General features: G+C 39.9%; 1 pseudogene; it reads right to left on the reverse strand.

The window, feature by feature from the left end:
* Window positions 1-615: 615 nt before the first annotated feature.
* On the reverse strand, window positions 616-3,763 carry LOC119887995 (annotated as a pseudogene).
* Between the last annotated feature and the right edge of the window lie 7,206 nt (window positions 3,764-10,969).

Consider the following 10,969-nt stretch of genomic DNA (forward strand, 5'->3'; position numbering starts at 1 on the left):
CTAACTTACGCTCTCTAACAGACCTGTCACATAGATGCCTTGAGAATGAGAAGAGGAAGCTAAACTAAGCATTGAGTGTTATCATGCTCATTAATGATTGTGTAAAATTTAGTAGTGGCGCTCATTCATTCAGCAGCGAACTAACCCACAAAAACAAACAAAAAACTGCTTCGGATCTTCACGTGAATTACATATTTTGATTCAAAACAGAAACATTCACAGAAAAGCCAGTTGGATGTATGTACATTCTATCCTGTAATTTCTCAAACCAGACAATCTTTCTTAGAGAAAATGCCCAAAAAGTGTGTATGCACCTAAAATGTGACATAAATAAGACAAATATTGATGCCGAAAGACAGAAATTCAGCAAGTTTCCCATTGGTCATGTCACAAAATTTATTGTATACTTGATATGGCATAATAAATAATATCTGTTTATCAGACACTTTGTGATAATATCAGTAGAAACATTCCTCAACATTTTTTGAAGGAATTAAAAAAAAAAAAAACGTGGACAACCCAGACTAATAGTGCTATGAATACATACTCTTTTTAAAAATCACATTTCAAACGTAGTCAGAGAATTCATATTTACAAAACAGCTGTTCTTCTCCCTCACAAAGAACCGAACACCTTGTATTCAAAAATCAAATATTCTCTCTTCCACACTGGCAGCTCCTGGAAATACACGTCATTTGGGTTTTCATCGGCTAGATGAGAAAGAGAAAAGTAACATTAAATTATAGAATTTAAGTCTCGACCGCTATGTTTGTAGAAAAAAACACCCCATCTTATGATAATGTATGTCTTTGTTGCCTATGCCATCAATAAAAGCATTGAAAATATTAGAAAGATTCTTAAATCTGAGGTCAGTGCGAGTGTGGTAATCCTGTACTACTTTTGCCTGTTGAAAGTATGTCTTAAAGCTTTCTCAAGCAGGTGCTGAGAGAGGGTGGTAAGAGGTCTTTGTTTTTAAAACCATTAAACTAATTTAAATTAATTGCAGACAGTCATGTTGCAATGAACATGCAGAATAGTATCCAGTAGTTATCCAGTATGACCAAGGGAGTAATTTCAATGACATTTTAAAGCTGGAAAAACATAAATGTGAATGTCCGTTACGTTCATGCCCTCGTCAAATGAGTTTACACAATGCTGATTAATGATGGTTTTCCAAAGCTGAAGTGGGGAGCAACCCAGAGCCATGTAGAGAACTCCATGATCCGCCATGCTGTAAAAAAATCCATTCCATTGGAAAGATGATTGCATAGTTTGTGTTAATATTCTTTGGTAACATTTATTGTATGCAGTCATACCAACTCTACATGGCTCTAGAGCAACCGGAGTAGCTACAGCAACTATCATAGCCTATGGTGTCAGTGTTTCTGATTTTGAAGTTTCTGATGGTCCAGATAAAATATGAACTCTGCATTCAGGAAGGATTACAGCCAAAAAAAGAGAGTGATGACAGTTTTTCCTCACTGGAGAGTCCTGAGAGAAGAGGAGGGCATGTAGCGGAAGATGAACATATTGGGAGTAGACTATGTAGCTTTCACATTTACTCTACCTAAATAACAGATTATTGTCTTGGAACTGTGGAAATGTTTCATCACCTGTGTTTTTGTGAGTATTTCTTAACATAAGCCTGGCTGAGACATCATGAACATGCATCGACTGTATGTGTAGTTACTCTCACTGCCAGATGGGGAGACCAAAGCTCCACACAGGTTACATTTTAAAATCCTGTCTTTGTCCCCCAACTTTTACAATTCCAGTTTGATTAACTCACTAAAATCTCTGTGAACAATAAAATTCTCTGAGCTCTGAGTTGATATAACTGTGATATGCACATCTGGGACATCCTCAGTGCAGGAGAGAGTGTTGACTTCTTCCCTAATCGTGATTGAAAAACACATATAATTAAGAAAAATGCATTAACCATTTTGATCATAATCTATTTAAAACTTTAGTTTAACCGTGTTTCTGAAGCCAAACCTCAGCCCTTAAATATAACCTGCATATCTGGTCCAGCTGCTGCCCTCACCTCCCTCTCTGGTCTGCTGCAGGAAATGAGCAGGACAGTGGCAGCCTGATCCACGCTCAGTTTCTCTGTGTTCTGACTGCGGGTCTCTGACAAGGAACAAACACCAAACACGGATTATCTGTCCACTTCATAGGTGATTCCAATTCCAAGACTGTTTAGGATTATTACTATTATTATTATTATTACTACTATTATTATTATTATTCCCTTACCATTTTTCATTACTATAGAAAGATGCTTAACAATGGTGTTTAAACTACATAACAATTTTGCTTAGTAATGTTTGTTGTACCTAAGTGTAATGTGTCATAGACATCTCCTTCTTTCGGTCTTCTGAGATGAACCTGCGTCCCTCTGGACCCCCCAGAAAGAAAACAGATAAGAAATGAAATATACATTAGTCATTCAATATGAATGAATCTACACACAATTGTAATATACCCAGTATAAACTCATTCCTTTCACAATAAAGAGCTGTTTTATTCAGTTACAGCAGTCTGTAGCGTATTCACATTTAATTCTGCCTTGTTTATTCACATTATGACTGGCATGGAATAAAACAAACTCCTTTTTAAATAAAATGTTATGATATATTAGACTAATATTGTGTATTTATTCATATGATTATTTTACATATTATATAATGTTGTATCTAGTCAGTAATTAAATACATACGAGTGCCCTTGAGGTACAACATAGCCTGCGGGGTCCAGTTTCTCCGTTGGAAAGAGCCCTTTAATGAAGAAACAAAGAAAATGATTTGCTTCATCTAAGAGCTGTACATTTATGCTTAGGCTTTGTAATCCTGCCCTGTTAGCTAACAATTCATTCACTTCATTTCAGAGAAGAGAAATAAAGCAGCTTTACCTTCGGTGCACTCCACGACTGTGCAATAAAGGACGCCAGTAGTAAAAGGGTGAGTACATAAGTTAATGTGATGGTCCTCAAACCCTGAGGGATATAGGAAATACGAACAAACTCTTTAATTCCCATTTCTCAAGTACATCCTTCTCAGAGAAACACTCAATCTGACGTGTTCTGATTAACGCAATACGCACTTGTTTACTATTTTACAACCTAAAATGAATTCATAACTTTGATACTTTTGTGCTAAATAGCATATTATGGCTATATCTGTAGATACAGACCTGTATGTAAAAACATGTTTTGCATCAGCAATTGATGCATAAAATTACATAAAATCTTCGGCTACCTTAAGAATTGCAGAATTCTAGAAAGTAATTTACTGTAATGTTTTTATCTTCTAATTTTCATTAATGCATCCAGATGAAAACTGTATTCACTTTCTACATTGCAAATTTGTCTGTATAGTACCCCTATAAAGAGGTGAAACTATGCTGGAAAAAGGAAAAACAAACGCTTCATATGCAGATTTTCCAACTGAATGAAACCAAAATGTTTTGTGAATTGTACTTACTTTCATGGTGTCAGAGATCTTTTGAGCCTGGTGTCCAACAGAGACGACGAGAGGGTAAATGCTTCTAGGTAATTGCTCGCTCTCCATGTATTTATATCCTCTGTGGCGGGGAACCCTCTGTGCTCCACCAGTTGGGCAGCAGCCATAGGTCACGCCATTTTGATGAAATGGGGGCGGTTGGGAAAGTGAATGAATGGAGCCATCGATCAATTCTGCTCCTTTCATTGAGAGCGGTAGTGTACTGTACATTTTTCTGAATTTAAACAGCTGCCATTAGCACTTTCAGCCCTGGTGCAGTTTTTCAAAATGACTTATGTTTGAGCTGCAGGTCGTTATTGTGAAATGTGAATTGGCTCTTGGTGGTGTCGTCACTGTCAATATGAGCAGTAATATTCTCCCCTCTGTGGAAATATTGATTTGTTTGCACCTTGCTCACTGGCGCAGAACGCGCAGAGCTGGATTTTATGACTCAAAATGCCACACTTCCAATGAATAGAACGATAGTGATATCATAACTGCCAGGGATGATACCACATATGGTAAGAGATAGGTCAGTGAGGTCACGAGTCCAAGTACCCCCCCCCCCACCCCTACACACACATACATACCTAATTCCATTCCATGAAGACAACTTCTGAGGGAGATCTAAGTTGTGGTTTAAAGATACAAAACATACAGAAAATCTAGTTAAGATGTTTTTCTTTCTATTGTTTTTAATTCAAAAATTATCTTTAATGCTCACATGTATACAGTTCATTGGTTCACTATACTGTCAGCAAAACATCTTTCCAGAGCTAATAGGGGAGACCGGGGAGTGGTGTAACACTGGGTTAGCTGTAACATTTTCAGATATCGGAAAACAACTGCGGTGATGTCATCAATACGTAGACGCCAATTAATTTTCAAGCTCACATGAGAAGTGACATGTCTCTGTTAGCAGCACTGTGAATTTTAAAAGCAAAATCTGATTTCAGGTAAGAAAGTTTTTTTAATCAAGATTATTTTTTTGCTAGCATTCATTTTATTGCATTGTTGCAACTTATATCACCTGAAGTAGCCGTTCTTGAATTTAATTTGATGCTTTGCATTCATGCTAGCTTCAAACTCACAGACCTTAAACAGCTAGCTATGTAATGGCTGGTTGTTGTGGGGAAATGGCACTGAGTATAGCGGCCTCTGTGTTAGGTGCTTTGTTTGTTTTGTTTTTGTGTGTTAATTTAGTTTTCAGCTGTGATTCCCCGTGCTCTTTTACCAGAGAAGAGCTTATGAACATCAGGAGAACAACTCCAGCGGATATAGTTCCCACTTTCTCAGGTCATCAGTGGAATTATTGGACATTTTGGTGAAGGGCTCTCTCGCTGTTGTTCAGGAGAGGAAAACGAGCTGGGTCGCTCGTGCGTCTTCGCGGTAGGGAACTCCGCACACCGCTACGGGCAATATTCTCTCCAACGTGAGCTTCACAAATGTGAAAATACATGTTTTGGGTAATGAGATATTGTGTATATTTTTTTTACAGATCGCGCAGTACACATTGGACAAAATTCCACAAATGTGTAAAAAGGAAGTTACAAATGTAACATGACCCACAAATTGACAGAAAGCAATCTGCAAATGTGCAAAAACTGTTCTGTGTGTAGAAGTCACTCTGTATTTTTGTGGATATGATTTACACATCACAAATGTAAAAATATATTTGTAGATAGTGAAATATTTGCGCATCATAGTACACATTTGTGGATTGTTTTCTGTGGTTACAAATATTGAAGTCCAATAAAATCTTCCATACACTCCCCCCTTTCAAATCATACAAATGTCTCTGCACTTGTAAATTAATTTCATTCATGCACAAACCTGGCACATTGCACGTGTTTAATTGTTAATCTTTGTTGTTGTGTATTTTTATATTGTCAATTTATAATTTAACACAACCCCAGAATAACGCACAAGTAAATATCTGCGATGTTGTTCTTTCTCTGCAAATAGTTGTATTATAACTTGCATTGTCTATTCCATATTATATATTCCTACATTTATTTATGTCAACTGTATGTTGTCTGCTTGTAGCACCTTGTCACCAAAGCAAATTCCTTGTATGATAACACTACTTGGCAATAAGCTCCTTCTGATCTGATTCTTCCAAATGGTTGTAACAGTTTATAAATGTTATAACAATCCCCTTATGATGATTCTGAATGTTTTTTTGCACTTTTCACCTTTTTTCTAGCATGCCTAGGCAGTGGAAGTGTAAGACAGACAGGGGTAAAGCAAAGCAAACAAGCAAAAGGCCCGAGCCCAATGATTATAGGACCCTCTTGAAAATGAGATCATGTATCTCAAGAGGCTATCCTTGGTATACTTGGTATCGGATCGGATAGGAATTAAGTGGTATCGCACATCACTAATGCAGACTGCCATTCTCAAGAGCGCTTTACTGCTCGGCCACTCTTTACATGCAACACAATGCAATACCAGTTAAACAGCGCCCTCTGTATGCGGCTGTTGACATTTCCTCAGTCATACTGTCGATATCAAAGCACATAGCTGAACGCAGTTACGTCTTAGAAACATTGATATCCCAGCTAGATAAGCTATTTTTTTTTTTTACCCAAACATGATCTGAACATGACCGCTTTTATGCTCAATTTGTCATCGATGATACAGACAATCTCCAGACATCGTGGATTTATCCTCAGCACAGAATAAAATCTATAAGCTACACGGGTCTTTATAACACAGTGACTCTGTGGACATTAAGGCAGCTGTCAGGTTCAGGTGCTCTGAAATACTTACTGTGCGCTACATTACTGCAGTAAGAAACTGATCGATGAACAGCAGTGTTTCCCACAGGATTTTAAGAGATATGGTGGGTGGACCTTGGACAGTCTTGGGGGGTAATGGGGGGCATGCCCCCCGGAAGAAATTTTGTACATTTGTACAAGTGTTGTACAAGTAATTTTCACAACATTTTATGCTGTTGTTTTTTTTTTATTACTTTTAATGTACACATGTAATATGTTTTATACTTTCTGTGAATATAATTCAATTCATCTTATTTCCATACTGTATCGAAATCTTATTTTAAAAAAGGACGTATATCGCGCTAAATTCATCAAGTCCGACCCAGTATGATAAATAATTAGGGCCCGAGCACGACGTGCGAGGTCCCTATTGAATTTGCTGGATTATATATTATATATATATTTAGGGCCCGAGCACGACGTGCGAGGTCCCTATTGAAATTGCTCGGATTTTTTAGGGCCGAGCACGACCGGTGAGGTCCCTATTGAATTTGCTCGGATTATTTTATTTCTTTTTTATTTTTTTTTTTTTTTTCTGCAAAGTAGGCCAATGACATGGCCTAAACATCTCGAAAACTCACCAAAATTTGCAAACATGTCAGAACCGGTGAAAAATTTCGTATTCTACAAGTTTCGCACATGGGCGTTGCAAAATGACTCGCTAGCGCCACCTAGAAAATTGGAAAAAATTAGCCCTCGTTCACGTTCAACTACATGTACGAAATTTCTGGGGACATGTATCATATCAAGACGCACAAAAAAGCCTCAAGAACCCATAGCCTAAAGTCAACAGGAAGTCGGCCATTTTGAATTTTAGGCCATTTTTGGATGATTTACACACTTCGTACTTTAACGAACTCCTCCTAGGGATTTAGTCGGATCGACGTCAAATTTCTGCTGTGCCTTCTAAAGGCATTGACGATGAAAAGTTGTGCTATTTGCGCGTTTTCGTCAATGGGCGTGTCCGTGGCGTCGATGATTCGCAATGAAACAGGAAGTTGTTGTAACTTCAGTGTACATGCTCACATCTGGACCAAACTGTACATCTAGGATGAGAGTCCCGCCCTGAACACATGTACATGCCGACATTCACCCACAGTCATAGCGCCACCTGCTGGCAACAGAAAGTGACCTTTAACGAAGCAGCCCCGCGCACGTTTCACCTACGTGCACGAATTTTCTGGTACGTGATCTTGTCCAGACGCACAAAAAAGTCTCTTGGAGCCATAGCCTAAACCCAACAGGAAGTCGGCCATTTTGAATTTACGTCAATTTTGGATGATTTACACACTTCGTACTTTAACGAACTCCTCCTAGGGATTTAGTCCGACCGACCTCAAATTTCTGCTGTGCCTTCTAAAGGCATTGAAGATGAAAAGTTGTGCTATTTGCAAGTTTTCGTCAATGGGCGTGTCCGTGGCGTGGCGTCAAAGATCAACTCTTCGCCATGACACGGAAGTTGTCGTAACTTCAGTGTACATGCTCACATCTGGACCAAACTGTACATGTAGGATGAGAGTCCCGCCTGAACACATGTACATGCTGATTCACACAGTCATAGCGCCACCTGCTGGCAACAGGAAGTGACTTTTAACGAAGCAGCCCCCGCCGCACGTTTCACCTACGTGCACGAATTTTCTGTGGTACGTGTATCTTGTCCAGACGCACAAAAAAGCTCTTGGAGCGATGCCCTAAAATCAACAGGAAGTCGGCCATTTTGAATTTTACGTCAAATTTTGGATGATTTACACACTTCGTACTTTAACGAACTCCTCCTAGGGATTTAGTCCGACCGACTTCAAATTTGTGCTGTGCCTTCTAAAGGCATTGAAGATGAAAAGTTGTGCTATTTGCGAGTTTTCGTCAATGGGTGTGTCCGTGGCGTGGCGTCAGAGATCAAGTCTTCGCCATGACACAGGAAGTTGTTGTAACTTCAGTGTACATGCTCACATCTGAACCAAACTTTACGTGCTTGATACTCCCACCCCGCTATGGAGGACCGATCTGACACAGTCAGAAATAATACAGAAATAAATAAATGCTCAATAAATAAATAAGCATCCAATTAAATACACAAAAAAAAAGAAATAAATAAATGTAGGTAGTAATTAAATTATACAAGGAGACATAAATGTATATTTTAATTAGTGCCTTTACTTATTCACCTTTGTTATAATTACCTTATTTATTTTTTATTCAACTTTATTTATTACTAATTTTTTTAATATTTATTTATGTGTGTGTTTTAATATTTTGTCGTTTTATTCTTCCTTTGTATTTATTTACCTTATTTATTTTCACCCATGGTATTTATTTCTGCCTGTCTTTTTAAATTTTGTATGCTTTCTGACTCATTATGCAAATGAGGAGGGGCTGTGTCTCAAGGGGTCATCTTCTCTGCTATTGGGGACCAGTCAGACAGGAGAGCTCCTACTCTGCCTGCAGATCAACGATCTTGCCCCTCACACAGTCAGATGGCTTCCTTCAGTGCGCTGAGGTGTTTAACAACTCTGAAGACACTACCAGCCATGTCTTCCTTCTCTTTTCACGTAGACGCTCCGACAGACAGTGCTTTCAGTTTGCTGCATGCATGGACACAGAACTGCGGTACAGCACACAGTAACGATGAAATGTGTGCTGTTCTCACATTCTTCCTCTGTATGTACACATAAACAACAAGGCAGGGAAATAAAAGGAATTTATTTATTGTTTGGGTACATTATTGTTCAGTGTACATGCTCACATCTGAACAAACTTTACGTGCTTGATAACTCTCACCCCGCAGACATCTACACGTCAATACCGATTATATCATAGCGGCAAGTGCTATGTAGCTCCACATAGGGGACACAGGAAGTGACATATAGCACCTTCATGCGGCGACATAACGCGTAGCAAATTCACAGCCGCACCGGCAGAGCTCCAGAATGCAACTCGGCCGGCACACGCGGGGACGCGCTTATAAGTGCGAGGGCCGCAACGCTGCTGCAGCTTATTTTTTTTTTTTTTTTTTTTTTTCTGCAAAGTAGGCCCAAATGACATGGCCTAAACATACTCGAAAACTCACCAAAATTTGCAAACATGTCAGAACCGGTGAAAAATTTCGTATTCTACAAGTTTCGCACATGGGCGTGGCAAAATGACTCGCTAGCGCCACCTAGAAAATTGGAAATGATTAGCCCCTCGTTCACGTTCAACCTACATGTACGAAATTTTCTGGGGACATGTATCGTATCAAGACGCACAAAAAGCCTCAAGAACCCATAGCCTAAAGTCAACAGGAAGTCGGCCATTTTGAATTTTATGGCCATTTTGGATGATTTACACACTTCGTACTTTAACGAACTCCTCCTAGGGATTTAGTCGGATCGACGTCAAATTTCTGCTGTGCCTTCTAAAGGCATTGACGATGAAAAGTTGTGCTATTTGCGTTTTCGTCAATGGGCGTGTCCGTGGCGTCGATGATTCGCATGAAACAGGAAGTTGTTGTAACTTCAGTGTACATGCTCACATCTGGACCAAACTGTACATGTAGGATGAGAGTCCCGCCCTGAACACATGTACATGCCGACATTCACCCACAGTCATAGCGCCACCTGCTGGCAACAGAAAGTGACCTTTAACGAAGCAGCCCCGCCGCACGTTTCACCTACGTGCACGAATTTTCTGTGGTACGTGTATCTTGTCCAGACGCACAAAAAAGTCTCTTGGAGCCATAGCCTAAACCCAACAGGAAGTCGGCCATTTTGAATTTTACGTCAAATTTGGATGATTTACACACTTCGTACTTTAACGAACTCCTCCTAGGGATTTAGTCCGACCGACCTCAAATTTGCTGTGCCTTCTAAAGGCATTGAAGATGAAAAGTTGTGCTATTTGCAAGTTTTCGTCAATGGGCGTGTCCGTGGCGTGGCGTCAAAGATCAGCTCTTCGCCATGACACGGAAGTTGTCGTAACTTCAGTGTACATGCTCACATCTGGACCAAACTGTACATGTAGGATGAGAGTCCCGCCCTGAACACATGTACATGCTGACATTCACCCACAGTCATAGCGCCACCTGCTGGCAACAGGAAGTGACTTTTAACGAAGCAGCCCCCGCCGCACGTTTTACCTACGTGCACGAATTTTCTGTGGTACGTGTATCTTGTCCAGACGCACAAAAAAGTCTCTTGGAGCCATAGCCTAAAACCCAACAGGAAGTCGGCCATTTTGAATTTTACGTCAAATTTTGGATGATTTACACACTTCGTACTTTAACGAACTCCTCCTAGGGATTTTAGTCCGCGACCTCAAATTTGCTGTGCCTTTAAAGGCATTGAAGATGAAAAGTTGTGCTATTTGCAAGTTTTCGTCAATGGGCGTGTCCGTGGCGTGGCGTCAAAGATCAGCTCTTCGCCATGACACGGAAGTTGTCGTAACTTCAGTGTACATGCTCACATCTGGACCAAACTGTACATGTAGGATGAGAGTCGCCCTGAACACATGTACATGCTGACATTCACACAGTCATAGCGCCACCTGCTGGCAACAGGAAGTGACTTTTAACGAAGCAGCCCCGCCGCACGTTTACCTACGTGCACGAATTTTCTGTGGTACGTGTATCTTGTCCAGACGCACAAAAAAGCCTCTTGGAGCGATGCCCTAAAATCAACAGGAAGTCGGCCATTTTGAATTTTACGTCAAATT

This window comes from Micropterus salmoides, unplaced genomic scaffold (assembly GCF_014851395.1).
Source record: "Micropterus salmoides isolate LMB-PRFRI ecotype aquatic unplaced genomic scaffold, ASM1485139v1 Ms_hic_scaffold_4632, whole genome shotgun sequence".
Classification (NCBI taxonomy): Eukaryota; Metazoa; Chordata; class Actinopteri; order Centrarchiformes; family Centrarchidae; genus Micropterus; species Micropterus salmoides.